At 37.3% G+C, this 19,032-nt stretch overlaps 1 pseudogene; it reads right to left on the bottom strand.

Moving 5' to 3' along the window:
• The window catches only part of LOC119535486, a 51,153-nt pseudogene that overhangs the window by 1,171 nt on the left and 30,950 nt on the right, over positions 1 to 19,032 (bottom strand).

Below are 19,032 nucleotides of genomic sequence, written 5' to 3'. Positions count from 1 at the left end.
TTTTGATTTATGGCATTTCAAGCTCTTCATTTTTATAATTTATATACATCTTCTGACATCTATCTTTATAAATGTTGTCCTCCTGTACCACTAAATTCTTTAACATATTTAGTATAGTTATCTTAATGTCCTTGTTTGATAGCTCCAACATTGGGGCCATTTTTGTGACTATTTCTATTGAATGCATTCTCTTGTTAATGGGTGTAATTCCTTACTTCTTTGCATATTGCATATTTATTTATTATGTGCCAGATATTATTTATAAAATAAAAGTAGATGCTAAAGTAAATATTGTTTACTCCAATAAAAGGCATGCCCTTTCTTCCTTCAGGGCCCTAGCTTCAATCTAATATATATAGCTGAGCTTAGCCTAGATTTTGTAGCAGCTTTAGTTAGATTAAGTTCACCACTTATTTCAGATATTTTGAAGGCATGGCACCAGAGATCTCTTTATGCTTGCCAGCTATTTGGGGGGGTGTCTAATGACACCCACAATCTTGGTGATTTGCAGGACTCATAGAACCCAAAAGCAGGTCTATTCATAGATATAGTTTCTTGCATCAAAACAGATAAAAATTAAAACAGGGTCTGTTAAGGAAAAAGACAAATAAGGCAGTCTAAAGGATAGAAGGCAAACTTCCAAAATCTTCCCCTTCAGGGTTGTATGCGACATGCTTATTACTCCAGAAATGGATTATCTCAATGAGTGTGGGATGTTTCTGCCCAGGGAAGGCTACTTGAGTCTTCAAGGACACGGATTTTATTAGGGTCTAGTCATGTAGACACATGCCACCTGTATGATCAGCTATGGTCTTCAAAACTCCAGATGCCCAGAAGAAAAGCAGGTATTCTCCATAAATCCTATTGTTTGCAAAGCTATCTAGACCAGCTGATACAGTATGGATCAGTGCCTCCAGGCATAGAAAATGATCTTAACCATAAACAAAGGAAAATTTGCAAGGGCTATGTTCCCAGGAGCCTGCAAGAATCAGCACAGAAACAAACTCTCCTGAGGATAGGAAAGAATTAAGCAAAATCAGAATTGCTGTGTTTCCTGAGCAATAGGTTAGCCATCTTTTGTCCAAACTATAGAGATCACTCTAACAACTCTATGTAGTCACTGTCCTCTCCACCCCAAGCCTTTGAAGGATCACTCCAGTGCACTTGATTAAAGTTAAAAGTTCCTTAAAGGGCCCTCTCTCAGCTCTTTTGCTTTTGCTACGCACATAGAAAAGGTCCAGATTTGCACGTAGGGAAAACCTATACAGCTTAGACAGACAGCTTATATAGTCTACAAACATGGACTTTTGAACTAGTCCTGCAAATGTGTAAAACCCTCAGGATACTTGTTTTTCATTTTGAGATAATGAAATGTTTTACAGTTAAAGAAGTTTATCAGGTAAATAGAGTCCAACGGAAAATTTTTCTTTCTTTGCAACAAGGCAAAAGAAACTTGAATCTCTCATAGATTGTTTGTATAAAAAATTTCCATTCCTGCCTAGACTGAGTATGGAAAGTATTTAATTGTTGTCCATTGCAAATCTATATAGCAAGAAAAGCAAGTAAACTTATTTAACCCTGACCTTTCAGGCCAGAATTCTATATTTAAAAGAATATCCATCACATAAACCTAATCATCTATCATTTTTGATAAGCCTAAGGATCTAAAAATAGAATTTTACATGGATATAAACACATAAATCAAATTTAAAATGCCTGTTGTTGATTAAGAAACATATAGAGAGATATAAGTGCTTCCCAATTGTAACTAAGGGGGAGAAGGTAATTAAGAATTTTATTTATAGGAATTTGATCATGGATGATTTTTAATTTTCTTCAGGAATAAGGGAAAAGTACTATTCTTTAGTAAGGGGAAGACTTCACTTTAGCAGAGCAGAACGAAACCCACACAGTCTCTTATAATGAATAATGTGTTCAGGAGAGAACTAAGTAGGTGAGGGTAAAGGTTGTGACTCCATTTTGTAATGCCCTGCATTAGAGCATTGCTGGATGAGGAAGGTTACGTCCTTTCCAGCTTGCCCTTAGCTGGGAATTTAATAAGAATGATGACTGGGAGGTGATGGAAGGCAAACTATGTCACAGACACACATTTATCAGAGATCCATTTTGAGAGTACAGAAGAAGCAGTGCAATGCTTAACTCACTCTTTTATTCTTTCATTTGTGCTCTTCTGGTTTAATTACGGTCCTTCCTCCTAACATTTGGTATATTGTGCTAGAAACCACCATTGACTAAAACTTCTGGAGTTACCAGAATTATTAAAAATATGGTCTCTGAGTGCAGACAATTTGTCATAGTGTGGCAAATGCTGATGCCTTCATGAGAATCTTTTTTTAAATATGCCCAACACACTGCAATATCATTTCTCTTTCACAACTCAAGTTTTCTCAATGTAAAGGAATTTGTCAATAATTGCTTTCAGCACAGGAGCCTTACACAACTCAGCAAGCATTCCTTGTAGTGCTTTGGGGCTCGAGGTGCACCACCACCCTTCACTGAGAAAGCCGTGACACTGGCATTATTTTCCAGAGTGCCTAAATGGGCAGTCAAGAGGTTTTACATGTCGGCAGGTCCAGTCCCAGATAGCCTAGATTCTGAGTTAGGACATCCTTCATGAGAACTGTAAAGAGAGGCCATTGTACCATTTTTTATGACAATTATCTTGGGGAAGCTATTCTACTAAAAACAGTTCCCCAAATCATATGACTGTAATTCAAAAGAGAGCATAAAACTCATAGGGGTTAAACTCACTCGCTGATTCCCTTTCCTTCAAAATTTACTTGGCATTTATTATGCACTGCGTTAGGTCTCGGAATATAAAGATAACCATAGTGTTCAGTTGTGGTTAAAGAAGTGATGGGTCTGGCCCTGTTATCGCATCTCACGTGTTTATGGAACTTTTTTACTATAGCCAGTGGGAAGCTTTGGGCAGATTTTAATCATTGTTTCCCTAATTTTATTTGTATCCAGGTAATAATTCCCCCAGAGCAATTTAAAAATGATTACTCACTGCAAATACTCTGAGGCTTTAGCAGTGGGGACCATATGACGTAGCAGGAAAAAGTTATCAAGAATACTTCCTAATTTATTCAGGTTAACCTTTTTGGCTCTGGATCCTGCAAACGTTGCAACATCTCTGTAAAGGAAAATAGTAGTTAGTACTCAATATGGACGATTTTAATTTCCCTGGTGATAATTATCTCATGGACTTCCCACTTGTTTAAAGCAATACCAAGAAGGTTATTTTCTTCATGCACCAGGTGCAGCTAGAAATCAATAGTACCAGATAATCTTAGCACAGAGAGAAGGCTGAAGAAATGGAAAATATTCACAACAGGAACTCAAGCCACGAGTCAAAGAGAAGTGATGCAGCCTTCTTTGCCACCACCAAAACTGTCAGTCTGTTAAACTTGTGCATCCTATTAAAAACTATTATTGTTATTTTAGGTGTGCAATTGGTGTTTATGTGTTTAAAAGAGTTCTAATACTTTGGATATACAATGAAATTCTTACAAATAACATTGAATAATACCTGTGATTTGCTTAAAATGATTGTGGAGGATTGAGAGTGGGTTGGAATATAGATGAATCAGTTTGGCCTTAACAGCTGAAGCTGCATAATGTGTACACAGTAATAGAAATTCAGTGTGGTAATTAGTAAAATAAAAATTAGAAGAGGATCTGGGATCATTGAGAAGTGCATTAGTTGGGAGTCTAGGTTGCAAGGAATGGAAATTTAACTCAACTTAACCTAAACAAATTCTACCGTAATAGTCAAGGCATGGTTGACTTCTGGCATTGTTGGATACAGGATCTCAAATCATGTATTCAGGATTATTTTTTTCTGTCCTTCTCCACTAGGTTAATTCTTTTTTTTTTTTTTTTCCCTGTATAGTCACATATTTATCTGTTCACCATCCTCACCACTATCTATATAAGGGCATCTACATTTCTTCCACAAGGCAGGAGGAAGAGTCAAAGAAGGTAGAGAGGCAAAAGAAAAAGAAAAAAGAAAGAGGCAAAAAAAAAAAAAAAGACAGCTAGGAAGCAGCAAAAGGAAAGATAACCCTAAATCAAAGTAGAATAAAGAGTCAGACAACACCACTAATGTCAAGTGTCTCACACCCCCACCCCTCCCTATCCCCCCTCGTATCTGTATTTACCTTCATATATCGCCTTTGTTACATTGAAGGGAGCATAACACAATGATTCTGTTAATCATAGTCTCTAGTTTACGTTGATTGCGTCCCTCCCCCAATGCCGCCCCATTTTTAATACCTTACAATGTTGACATTTGCTTGCTCTCCCTTGTGAAAGAACATATTTGTACATTTTATCAAAATTGTTGAACACTCTAGGTTTCACCGAGTTACACAGTCCCAGTCTTTATCTTTCCTCTTTTCTTCTGGTGTCCCACCTGCTCCCAACCTTCCTCTCTCAACCATATTCATAGTTATCTTTGTTCAGTGTACTTACATTGCTGTGCTACCATCTCCCAAAATTGTGTTCCAAACCTGTCACTCCTGTCTTCTCCTATCACTCTGTAGTGCTCCCTTTAGTATTTCCTGTAGGGCAGGTGTTTTATTCATCAAGTCTCTCATTGTCTGTTTGTCAGAAAATATTTTGTGCTCTCCCTCATATTTGAAGGACAGCTTTGCTGGATATAGGATTCTTGATTGGTGGTTTTCTCTTTCAGTATTTGAAATATATCACCCCACTTCCTTCTTGCCTCCATGGTTTCTGCTAAGAGATCTGCACATAGTCTTATTAAGCTTCCTTTGTATGTGATGGATCACTGTTCTCCTGCTGCTTTCAGGATTCTCTCTTTGTCTTTCACGTTTGATAACCTGATTATTAAGTGTCTTGGTGTAGGCCTATTCAGATCTGTTCTGTTCGGAGTACACTGCGCTTCTTGGATCTGTAATTTTATATCTTTCATAAGACATGGGAAATTTTCATTGATTATTTCCTGTAGTATTGCTTCTGCCCCTTTTCCCTTCTCTTCTCCTTCTGGGATACCAATGATAGGTACATTCTTTTATTTCATTTCAACTTTAACTTCCCAGAGACGTTGCTCATATTTTTTCATTCTTTTCTCCATCTGCTCCTTTGTGTGTAAGCTTTCAGTTGCCTTGTTCTCCAGTTCCTGAGTGTTTTCTTCTGCCTCTTGAGATCTGCTGTTGTATGTTTCCATTGTGTCTTTCATCTCTTGTGTTGTGCCTTTCATTTCCATAGATTCTGCCAGTTGTTTTTTTGAACTTTCGATTTCTGCTTATGTATGCCCAGTGTTTTCTTTATAGCCTTTATCTCTGCCAAATCTTCTCTAAACTTTCTGAATTGATTTAGCATTAGTTGTTTAAATTCCTGTATCTCAGCTGAAGTTTACGTTTGTTCCTTTGAGTGGGCCATAACTTTGTTTTTCTAAGTGCAGGTTGTAGTTTTCTGTTGTCTAGGTATCTGGCCTCCTAGGCCACCGCAATCAGGTTTTCCCAGATGAAAACAAGCTCAGGTCACAGAAGGAGGAAATATTCAGTATCCAGTTTCCCTGATGGTGTGTCTTAGAGGATTTACACACCCTGTGCTTTTCTGCCCAGCAGGTGGTGCCTGTCAGCCTGTCACGGCCTGGTGTAAGGGGTGTGGCCAGTGGCTCTCCTCCCCGAGGCTCTGGAGTTTGGTTCTGAATGTAATGCAGATAGTAGAGCTGGGCCCTTCCTCCACCTTTTCTCTTAGGAACCTATGCACTCTAGAGAGAGGTCATTTGCATATAGATAGATTCTTTGTTTCTCTGACTCTGCTATCTCCACCCTTGGCTGGGTCAGTGTGCTGTGATTTCAAAATGGCTGAGGCTTTCCTTACTGCAAAGCACTGTGAGCTGAAAATGACTGAGGCTTTCTCCACTGAGCTGCCCAGGTTGACAGAGAGAAAAAGGGACAGAAAGCCCCCGGATTTACCCATCAGCAAGAGATAGCACCCAATCCTCTGGGCTTCCTGTCCTAAGACAGATATGTCCCCTGACTCTCCCAAGGTCAGTCATCACCAAAAACCTCTGTCTGCTTGTTGGGGATTTGCTGTCTGTATTGAGCAGTTAACATTAAAACCCCAGTTGGTGCTGGGCTGAGGTACACTTGCTTGTTCAGAGAGTGCTGCTCTCTAGCACCACGAGGCTTCCGTGAGGGAGGGGCTCTCGGCTCTCAGTGTGGGTCGGCAGTTTTTACTTACAGGTTTTATGCTGCGATCTCAGGCATTCCTCCCAATTCATACTGGTGTATGATGAGTGGACAGTCACGTTTGTCTCCCTGCAGTTATTCCAGGTTATTTGCTAATTTTTCTGCTGTTTATGAATTGTTTCAGAGGGAGTAACTGGCTTCCACTCCTCTCTATGCCGCCACCTTAGCCTCCGTAGGTTAATTCGTAGATAAGCTCCTCATTGTGGCAGAAAACACAGTCCAAGCTGTCCTAGGCTTTAAATCTTTTCACAGGTAACAATCTTAAAGTAAAGATAGTAACCACTCCTTTCCAAAATTTTCTTAACCAATGAACAGTGTCTATATTAACTCACAAAAGGCTACAAATTGGTCTTGCTGGGATCACTGTTCGTTTCCAAGGGAAGAGATGAAAAGGTTCGTAAGAGTAAGTCATTCCCCCAAACCCATGGTGAGGAAGCAGGGCCCCATGATCACAAGACAAATCTTCACATTGGTCCCCAACACCCTCATGATTGGGTCTCTATCACCTCTGTGACTTATCACCCAATGCTCTTCCCTCACCATGCTGCACTAGTCACAAAAGTTATCCTACCATTCCTGCAAAACTCCTCTCATTTCTCACCTTAAAAATTTAGGACCTCAGCTGAAATATGCTTACCCCAGAATCCCTGTGTGTAACTCTATCCTCCCTCGAGTCTTTGCTTGAAAATATCAAGCGCTATTTCCTACCCCCTTCTTTCTCAATCCAATTATTCTCATCCATTCCTCTTGTCTATAGCACTTACCATATTCTAAAATGCTATTTAATTCACTTACTTCTTATGTTTGCTAACTTTTGTCTGCCCAACACCCAATAGAAAAATAGAATAAAAGTTTCATTAGAGTACAGGTTATTGTTTCATATCCCAATCACTTAGCTGCTGATCTTGGAACTCTTGAAGAAGAGTGCCTGGTACACAGTAGGTGCTCATTAAATTTTTGAATATAAAGTGAATGAATGACTGAGCCTAGTGACAATCACTAGTGTTGGAGATAATCAGTCCTGGAAAACAAGTGGTTTGGGTATCATAGAGATAGCTGAGGCTAAAGGATGCTGGACAAGCAAAATCAAAAGTTATAATAGTCAACTTATCTAGCCTTGACTTTGCTATCAGGTAAGACATCTTGGAGGAGAAGCCATCTAAACTAAAAACCGGAGGATGAGTAAGAAGTCATTAGGTGAAGAGGGAAGTGGAATAGACAAAGGCAACAGTTTGGAAGTTTCTGACGGTTGGATGGCATCATGCACAGAGAGGAGTGACTAGAGATCAGCTGGCAAGACAAGTAGGAAAAGAATATGCCAGTCTGTGCTAGGGCTATAGAAATATGTTATAGTAACACAGTTGGACTTTAGCCTGAGGACATTCAAAAGCCATCCAAGGGTTTTAAAAATGGAAGTGACATAATTAGATACATTTAAAAATGTTATTTCTGGCTGCAGAATGAAAAATGGATGAGAGGAAGGCAAGATGAGAAACAAGAAGAATAATTTGAAGCACTTCATGGAAAAATGACTGATTGGCCTAAAGGACCATCCTATTCAGGACCCGTGTGGATTAAGAACAGATTTTATCAAGTTGTGTACAGCACACATTGTTCAGGTTTTTTACCAGAACTAAATTAATACACTTTATACTTTTATAAATATAAAAGTTAATAAACAGCAAAACAAAAGTATAGTTCTCAGTTTAAAGTGTGCATTTAGAAACTATCAGCTCTCACAATGAAAAGTCCAAATTTAGGGAACCCTTGAAAATGTAATTACAGGTAGTAATCAGGACTGAGTGATTGATCAATTGAGGGCAAAAGAAGTTTTAGAATCCTAGTTTGGGAGATCATAGCTAAACAGCTCCTTAAGTTTATATTTTATATTTTTTTATTTTTATTTTATGTTTATATTTTAGAATAATATATAACCAAGAGGTTGATTTTAGACTTTTCATAACATAGTAACAGAGATGATAATTTCCATTTTTTCCCACCAACTTTCAACATATCCTTCATGATGGATAACTGTTCTAGTTTGCTAATGCTGCTGGAATGCAAAACACCAGAGATGGATTGGCTTTTATAAAGGGGGTTTATTTGGTTACACAGTTACAGTCTTAAGGCCATAAAGTGTCCAAGGTAACACATCAGCAATCGAGTACCTTTACTGGAGGATGGCCAATGGTGTCTGGAAAACCTCTGTTAGCTGGGAAGGCACGTGGCTGGCGTCTGCTCCAAAGTTCTGGTTTCAAAATGGCCTTCTCCCAGGATGTTCCTCTCTAAGCTGCAGTTCCTCAAAAATGTCACCCTTAGTTGCACTTGGGATATTTGTCCTCTCTCAGCTTCTCCGGAGCAAGAGTCTGCTTTCAACGGCCGTCTTCAGTCTCTCATCTGCAGCTCCTGTGTTTTCTTCAAAGTGTCCCTCTTGGCTGTAGCTCCTCTTCAAAATGTCACTCACAGCTGCATTTCAAAATGTCACTCACGGCTGCACTGAGTTCCCTCTGCCTATCAGCTCATTTATATGGCTCCACTGTTCAAGGCCTACCCTGAATGGGTGGGGCCACACCTCCATGGAAATTATCTCATCAGAGTTACCACCTACAGTTGGGTGGGGCACATTTCCATGCAAACAACCTAATCCAAATGTTCCAACTTAATCCCCACTAATACGTCTGTCCCAGAAGATTGCATCAAAGAATATGGCTTTTTCTGGGGGACATAATACATTCAAACCAGCACAATAACAAACCAAAAATGTGTGTCAGAAACCCTTTGTATAGGGTTTTGTTTGTTTGTTTGTTTTTCGTTTTTGGTTTTGGTTTAAGATATGCAATGGCATTCAGTTTATTACTACAAACTAATCCTGTGGCTTAGCCCTTAGGCTGTGAACCATAGAATGCCAGAATGTGCCATCCACATGGGAGTGATGCAAGCCCTCTCCCTCAAATTGAACAGGGGTTTCCACACCAAAAGCATACTACATCTTTAAAATCTATTAGTTCCAGATGTCATTTTGTTATGTGGAGGAAAAATGTATAACTTTGACTTTGGACACATTTTCATCTGATGAAGTGTATTAAAATGTGGATAAACATCTTTGGAGGAGTTTGGGAGAGAAAAAAAGTGCTGGAAGGAGCTACAGAGAACAGAATAAAAGAGGAGGAACACCACCTGTTGAGGAGTGAATCCTGTATCCTATAAAAGTTATGCCCAGGTCCTGTGGGTATGAACCCATTAGTAAATAGAACCTTGGGAGATATTATTAGTGAAGGTGTGGCTGAACTGAATAGGGTGAGCCTTGATCCAATATGGCTGAAGTCCTTATAAGCAAGGGAAAATGAGCATGGAAAAGGATGTCATACAGAAGAGCCAGAAGCAGGAAGTCAGCAGAACCTGGAAGAGGAAATTGCTGTGTGACAGGAAAGCCAAGGAAACACAAGGACTGCCAGCCCACCAGAAAGCTGCCACCCTGGGGAGGAAGCAAACCATGCAACAATAAATTACCATTGTTTACACCAACACTTAGTGTGGTATTTATCATAGCAGCTCAAGCAAATCTATGACACCATCAACTTGCAATCTCTAAAAGTGAAACACTTGCAGCATCTGGTATGATTTTTCTGTATTTAGACCACCCTAGACATGCCTCTATGTTTATATCTTGTATATATTTGAGAGAGGACATAAAATAATGAGAAATTAAAACTGGGAGGCAAAGTGACAAAATAAAAAGAACACTGAACTGGGAGAGCTAGCTAACTTGTCTTTAGGCAAGATACACCCTTCACTCTGGGCTTTCCTCACCTGAAATATAAAGGCAGGGATTGTATGTTCTTTTTGTTAATTCTTCAGAGCAATTTTGGATTTACAGAAAAATTGTGAACATAGTACAGAGAGTTTCCATATACCCCGCACCCAATTCTGCCTATTAGTAATGTTACCATCTGAAAACGTGGTCCTAAATAGTCAGGCCCACCTGATCTCACATCAAAGAAACAAGTCTCTGTTTTGGTGAGAAGGTGAATTTATTGAAGATGTATCAACAAGGAACTGGAGGGAAAAAAAAAAAAGACTTTCCAAGACCAGTTCAGAGTGAGGAGAGTGGTTTGGGCTTGTATAACTCCAAACAGACAAAGGAATGGCCAGGATCCAGAAGAAAGCAGAAGAGAAAAAAAAAAAAAAAAATAGAAAAAGAGCGTTTTGGTCACAGTCTCTCCATGCTTTTCTCAAGAAGACACTGGATATCATATTATATGGTGCTGTCCCTTGCATTTTCCTGCAGGCAGCGCTGGGAAAGTTCCTGAGAACAGGGAGTAAGATTTTTGTTGTTGAGATTAGCGCAACAACAAATTATTTTAACAAGGGCTTTTTATGCTTGGAATAACTCAAGGCTGCTTGAGTGAAGTGATCTTAATAAACAAGTTTTTTTTTCTTTTGTCTATTGACGACTATACCAAGCATTTTCCAGCTAAATAATTATATTGAGTATTTTCTACTTAATCAGCTATCAGCAACATCTTACGTTTGTATGTACATTAGTTACAGTTAATGAACTTGTTTGTTAACTAAAGTCCATTGTTAATTCGGATTCCCTTAGTTTTTACCTAATAGCTTTTTTTTTTCCAGGGTTCCATCTAGGATCCTACATTACATTTAGTCACTATGCCTTCCTTGTTTTTGATGAATTTGACAGTTTTGAGAAGTACTGGAAAGGTATTTTGTAGAATACCCCTCAAATGAAATTTGTCTGATGTTTTCCTCATGAGTATACTGGGATTATGGGTTTTGAAGGGGAAGACCACAAAGGTAAAGTGTCATGTTCATCATGTCATATCAAGTGTACATACTACCAACATGACATTTCTATTGAGGTTGACCTCAATTACCTGGCTGAGGTAGCATTTGTCAGTTTTCTCCATCTTAAAGGTATTCTCTTCCTACTTCCAATACTGTACTTTTTGAAAGAAGTTACTATGTGCAGCTTGCACTTAAGGAGTTGGGAGTTACGTTCCTCTTCCTTGAGGGTGAATATCTATATAATTTATATGAAAATATTCCCACATGGGATATTTTTCTCTCCTCCTTTATTCACATATATATATATTGACACATTTATTTTTATTAATATGGGCTCAAGGATATTTATTTTATACTTTGGTTTATATCCAATACTACTTAAATTTGTTGTTACTTTTGCTCAAATTCCTCTGGGTTTGGAGATTGAAAGCTTGTTCTGTTGTGTCTTCTGTGCCTCTGTGAAATGCCCGTATCATTGTGAGGATTTTATTTGAGTGCTCCTAGGTTCTGCACTACAGGATGCTCCAAGCTCATCTAAACACCACTCCCTCCCATCCACCCCCAGTCTAGAATCAGCATTTCTCCTGGTTCTTATTTTTCTTTTTTGGTAAATGGTATTAGAAACCAAGATCTGAGCACTAAATGTACTTGCTTCCATCAGGATGTTGTTGCAGACAGAGCAGGGAAATACATGTGTGTATGCTTTGCCAGGCATATGCACATATCCGTAAATATTTCTATAAATGACCATCTGTATCTATATTAAGATTAAATGAGTTCATATTAATGTCTCCAGCTCTAATCACATTACCATACAGCTCATTCTAGCCTTCTCTCCTTGCTTATCTATAACCTCTGACTCCAGCAATGTAAAACCTCGTTCCCACCATCTGCTATCTATTCACCTAATTGTCAACATGTACTATATATTAACAGTAGTTTCAGAATCATTAACCAGTATTCTCAAGGGCATTTCACTCATTTCCAAAGTTATTTAGGTCACGACTTTTTCCTGTACCCCTATCATAAGGTTGTTTAATACATTCATCTTCCAGTTAGATTGTTTGGTCACATTCTACATTCCATTCTGGGATTGTCTTGACATTTTCAATCACTTTTTGTTTTTAATGTAAATACATCATGCTGTAAAGTTCTATTTTGACAAATGCATAGCATCATGTACCTACCATTCCATTATTATACAGAATAGTTTAATTGCCTCAGAAAATGCTCTTTATTTCACCTACTCAACTTTCCCCTCACCTAACCTCTGGAAAAAAAAATGTTATTTTTTCTGTCTCTGTAACTTTACCTTTTCCAGAATATCATATAATTGGGATCATATAGTATCTAGCTTTTTAGACTCTCTTCTATCATTTAGCAATACACATTAAAGACTTATTCATACTTTTCATGGTTTGATTGCTCATTTACTTTTATCACTGAATAATATTCCTTTTTATGATTGTACCACAGTTTTTATATCTGTTCACTTATTGCAGGACATTATCAATGCTTGCAAGTTGTCGTGATTATAAATAAAGCTAGTACAACAATTTGCATGCAGATTTTTTTTGTGGACATATGTATTCAAATCAGTTAAGTAATTATCTAGGAGAGTTATTGCTGACTTACATGGTAAAATTATGTTGTTATGTAACTAACTATATTAGAAGATCCAGAACCATGTAAGTTAGATCAGTGGTGATAGTTGAATGGTGATGACAGTTGAAAATGTCCTGAGACCAAAAGAGCTACTTACAGAAATAAAGTCATTTGCCATAGAGGTTGCGTTACACATTTTTAACTAATATAAGTCCATTTTCAAATAAGATTATAGTCATTCACACGTAGTACAAGTACTGGATAACAAAATATCCCCAATTCCTCCTATCCCTTAGGACACTGTTTCATTCACTTTACTTATCCATATGCTAAAATCTCCCATTAAATTACTAATGTTATTACTTTAAACATTTATCCTTTTGATCCAATAAGAATAAGAAAACACAAGATTTCACTTTATTTTCATTTATTTCTTCTCCAATTGCTCTTCCTTTCTTTATGTAGTTCTGAGTTCCTGATCTGTGTATTTTTCCTTTTTACTGAAAAACTTCTTTTAACTTCTTGCGGGGAAGATATGCTAATGTGAAATACTCCCAGGTTTTGTTTGTCTGACAAATTACTTTTCCTTCACATTGAAGGATAATTTCACTAGATATACAATGCTAGGTTGTTAGCATTTTTCTGTCAACACTAAAATTCCACTCCAATCTCTTCTTGCTTGCATGGTTTCTGATGGGAAGTTGCTTTGATTCTTACCCTCGATCCTCTACAAATAAAGTGTCTGTCCTCTCATCCCCCACAGGCTTCATGCATTATTTTTTTTTCTGTTTTGACATTTCTTTACTTATTTTAGTATAAATAGGATATGCCTGGGTATAGATTTTTTTTTAATTTACCCTTCTTTGTGTGCTCCATGCTTTCTGGATCTGTGGTTTTGTGTTAATTAACTTTGGAAAATTTTTAGCCCTTCCAGTATTTCTGCTTTTCCATTCTCTCTTTCTTCTTCTTCTGATATTCTAATTATTCATATATTAGAACTTTATGTTCTTTGTTTTGTTCATTCTTTTTTTTCTCTTTGCATTTCAGTTTGGAAAGTTTCTATGAACCTAAATCAAGTTTACTGATTCTTTCCTGAATCATGTCCAATTTCTACTGCTGAGCCCACCAAAAGCATTCTTCATTTGTTACTGTCTTTGATTTCTAGCGTTTCCTTTTGCTTCTTTCTTGGCATTTCCATCTCTCTGTTTGCATTATATGTTTGTTCTTGCACATTGTCAACTTTTTCAACTAGAGCCCTTAACATATTTGTAATAGTTATTTTAACTTACTCATATTATAACCCCAAATTTCTGATACATCTGAGTCTGTTTCTGATGCTTGTTTTGTCTCTTCAGATCATGAATGTTTTGTTTGTTTGCTTGCTTGTTTGTTTTTGTTTTGTATTTTAACATGCCTTTTTATTGAAAGCTGAACATGTTGAACTGGGCAATAATAACTGAAGTAAATAGGCATGAAGTGTGAGGACTTGTGATTTATGCTAATGTGGCTAGGAGATGGGCTGTGTATAAGTTTTCTGTAGCTGTAAGTATCAGAGGCTTCATATAGATTTCCTTTCCTTGTTTTTGCCCTGTTCCCACCCAGTTCAGCCCTAAGACAGAAGAACAAACCAGGCACAGAGTAAGACATGAGTTTAATAGGACTTGTGGACAGGAGATGGCTCTTTTTGGTGGTGGCCAGCCTAGGAAAATAGAATTAGTGCTCCACAAAGAGTGAAGGGTGCCAGGGGGTGGTTTATAAAGATTAGGACAGAGACATTCCATAGGATCTTGTGACACAGGGGTGCGAAGGTTTGTTATCAACAGTGATTAAGAGAGGGGAGTTTTAATGCTTTGTTTGGGATACCATTTGTACATTCTTCTCCCCTCACCCCCTGGGAGACCTGTTGACCTTTAATGTCTGTCCTGGTCAATTGAGGGGCTACATGAAGTAACTCACTTTCACTATGGAGGGGAGGGGGCCCAGGTCCTGGGTCCCCACAAGGTCCCTTATTGTCTTTGAGCTTCTTTAAGAACCCCTCCTTAGGTAGAGTTTCATTATGGCAGCTCTTTCAGCTATAATGTACTGTTATTATACTGGAGCCCTGTTGGTGTGATGGAAAGGAGTTGGGGAGATCTTAAAATATCTATAATCTTATGACTGAATCTTGGTATTTGAGTGTGTCTGTGCCCCTGGGTTCTGACCTTCATAATTGTTTATTGGTGTTTTCTCTTACACTTAGGTGAATCAGGGAGGCAAGAAGAGCCTGGAATAGAAGAAATTCCCTTCCCCCAGTTTAGACAAGGCTCTGGTTTAGTCTTTTTCCATAGAGTCGAGGTGTTTCTTATGGAAAATTCTCCAGGTATTTCCTGTCAGAGCTAAGTGTGGCTCTTAACTGTGAGAACCTGGGGTGGGGTTTCTGAAGGTAAAATCCATGATATTGTGGGGGACCCCCTAATATGCAGCCCCTAGGAGTTTCCTAGATGAGCACATCTCAGCTGTGACTCTCTGGATTCACTTGTCTCTCCAGATTTGGGAGAAACAGTTTTTCCTGTGACCTCTGGTCTCTAATGGATTCAAGAGAAGTCTTTGATTTTCAGTTTGTTTAGTTGGTTTTCTTGTTGTAAGGACAAGAGCGACGATTTCCAAGCTCTTATATGTTGGAGACTGGACTTCCTTTCAACTTCCCAAATGCATCTATTTATTTCTTCCTCATCTGCATTTCTCTGATTCTAGGAAAATTTGGCACAATATCTGATCTCAAGCACAGCAACAGTCTCCTAGCTGATCTCTCCACCTCCACACTTGCCCTCTAACCTTATATAACAGCCAGAGGAGTATTTTTTAAATGCAAATTAGATCTCTGAATACTTATAAACTTCATGGCTTTGAAATTTTGCCAAGTATTTTCCTGCAAAAAATTAGTCTAAAAGGTGAGCTGTTAATTGGAGAAAAACATCAGCACAGAGGCAGTATAATAAACGTGCCATAGATGACTATGCCAAATTTTTTTTCATTCTATCCCATTGGCATTTTAACTGTCACGCATGCCTCACTGCAGTGAACTTCCAATAGAAAGACGTGGGCAACTAAGTCCCTCAGTGAGGTGCAGCATCTGAGCCTCTCCCAGAGCAGCAGAAATCAATGATGATTTTAGTAAAAGAGTAGCTATTTTGTTCAGGCCTTTTCCAGGCCCAGGAAGTGATAATTCAAATTATATTCACTAGTTCAAGAAATATTCTTGTATTCATACCAGCATTCAAACCACATTTTATGCAGCAGTTAAAACTGAAACTCCCTCACATGTCTGAGAAGCTCTCAAATTAATAAGAGCCATGAGTGTTTCCTTAGTCATTTATATTTATCTGCACTGAACATATTTGTAGCAGTGTAGGTGCAAAATTAGGGCAGGCAAAACAATATAAACAAAGGGCAGTACAAGAAAATCCAATGCTACTTATGTATATGGTTGCAGAATTCCATACCTAATATTAACAAACCAAATAATGCAATGTATAACATTGATGATGCATCATGATCAAGTCAAGATATATTCCAGCAATACAATATGGATTTGACATTTAAAAAAATCAACTAATATTAACAACACTAATAGATTAAGGTATCAAATGTTTTGGTCATCTCAATAGATACAGAAAAAAACATTTCATAAATTACAACCTTCATTTGAAATTAAACACACACAATAAAATAATAACTCTTCACATACTAGATTAAAAATAAACAACTTCCTTAACCTGATAAAGGCTATCAACAACCACAAAAAAACTTCTTTTGAGATTTTGAAACAAGATCAAGATGTCTGCTTACCACTGCTACTCAAGGGTATAGTTTTAGCTGGTGTTGTAAGGCAAGGAAAAGAAATTTTAAAATGTATAGGAATCAGAAAGAAATAAAGAAAACTATCTATTCTACACATGATTACACTGTATAATAGAAAATAGGAAAGAATCTATAGGTAAGCTATTAGAATGAGTAATAATACTTAACAAGGAAACTGCATACAAAAGCAATATTTGAAAATTTATCATACTTTTTTACATATAAGGAAAAAATGAAGTTTAAGAAAGATACCGTTTGCTGTAATATAAAAAATATAAAGTATTTAAAATTAAATCTAATAAAATATTTGAAAGATTTTATAGCTATCTTTATTGATATTATTGAATGATAATAATGGGACATATAGAAATGTGTATAAAGCAGGTAGGAGAAAATCATGTTCATGGATCAGAATATTTTAAAAATTTTAAAAATTCCATGTCTATGATTTTTGTCTTTAGATTCAAGGCAGTTTCAACCAAAACCTCAAGAGTTTTTTGTTTGTTTGTTTCTGTTTCTTACTTATTTGATTTAGGGGGGACCTGACCAATTAATTCCAAAATTTCTCTGCACTTCCAAAAAACAAGGCATTTAAAGAAATAGGACAAGATGGCGAAATTAGCCCTACCAAACATTAAGATTTATTGTGAAGTTGTAATAAATAGGGCAGTTTGGTTTTGCAATAGGATTGAAAGGATAAGTGGAAGAGATTAGCATTTATTTTGTCACAGTTTTGGAGACCAGATGTCCAAAATCAAGGTATCAACTGGTCACACCTTTCTCTGAAGACTGTAGCATTTCAGTGGTGGCTTGCAGGCAATCCATAACTCAATCTCTACTCCTATAGCATGGCCATCTATCTCTTTCTGTCTCCTCCTGTGGCTTGTAATTCTGTATCCAAATTTCTCTGCTTGTAAGGACTCTAGCTGTAATGAATTAAGGCCCACCCTGATTTAGTTTGGCCTGATTATTAGTAGAATCTTCAAAGACCCTATTTAAAAATGAGTTTATATCCATAAAAGCAGGGATTTGGACTTGAGCATGTCCTTGTGGAGGGCATGATTCAATCTACCACAGACATGCATGTAGAGGTGATACAATTACAAATGACAAAGAGACAATTATTACAAATATCAAAATATCTCTAAGGAGAGGGAGAGATGCAATGGGAGCAGAGCACAGTTTTTTTAACCTTAATGGTAGCTACAGGGGTGTCCACTTTATTATAATTCTTTAAATATACATGCATCATTTCTAGGCTTTTTGGTTTTGTGTTGTGATTCTGATGAACAGGATGGATCATTATCAGATAATATTCTAAAGATCCAAATTGCACTACTGAAATTATTAAGGCCAAGCATCCATAGTGTGCTAATGAAACCATGCGTCAATGAGAATAACAGCAGAGTGAAGTGCAAAATGGGGGGAATTGTGGGGAGGGGATTTTGGAAGATAGATTGTAAACAAAGTGTGGAGGGTGTTAATTGCTATTCAAGAAAACTGGAATTGTTCTGTGGTAAGTGAGGAGTAGCTTCCAAACAGAGGCGTGATAGGAAAATATATGTCTATTAGGAATGCACATACACAGACACACATACACAAATGCATAATACTCTCAACTCTGATAAAGGAGTACAGAAAGTACTTAAGTGACTTATTGGGTAGAAGGTTTACATAGACTGCAAGTTATCTGGCTATTAGAAGAAGGGAAATTTACACTTCTGTGGGTATTTGTGTTTAGTTATAAAGTACTAATTTGGGGGAGTCTATAGGGTAACCGGGTTTTGTCTGTCAGGTCATACAAGTTGGTAACACAGGTGAGGAGATGAGAGAAAGCGTTTCACAAAGACTTCAAGGTAGCGATCATGAGTATATTCAAAGAATTAAAGGAAACCATGCTTTAGGGAATGAAGTAAAGGATGTTGCCTCATCAAATGGAGACTCTCAATAAAGATGCAGAAATTATAAAAAGTCAAATGGAAAGCCTTAAGTACAATATCTAAAACCTCTAGAGAGTCTGAACAGTAGATTTAAACTGGCAGAAAGAAGAATGAGCAAAAGTGAAATAGGTTGATAGAGATTATACAATCCAGGGAAGACAGAGGAAAAAAAGAATGAAGAAAAATGAACACATACTCAGATAAATGTGGGATAACACAAGCACACAATCATATGTGTAATGGGAGTGCCAGAAAGAGAGCAGAGAGCAACAGAAGTTTCAAAAAATAATGGCTAAAACCTTTCCATATTTGGTAAAACAAATATATATACATACATATATATATATACACACACACACACACACACACACACACACACACACACACACACACACATATATATACACACACATATATATATATACACATATATATATATATATATATATATACACACATATACATATATATATATATATATATATATATATATATATATATATATATATATATCTCCAGAAAACACAGTGAACTTCAAGGAGGAAAAGTACAAAGAGATTCCCACTCACGAATCAAAATAAAAGTCCTAAAAGCCG

Source organism: Choloepus didactylus, chromosome 5 (assembly GCF_015220235.1).
Source record: "Choloepus didactylus isolate mChoDid1 chromosome 5, mChoDid1.pri, whole genome shotgun sequence".
Classification (NCBI taxonomy): Eukaryota; Metazoa; Chordata; class Mammalia; order Pilosa; family Megalonychidae; genus Choloepus; species Choloepus didactylus.
This window is presented reverse-complemented; position numbering and strand designations above follow the sequence as displayed.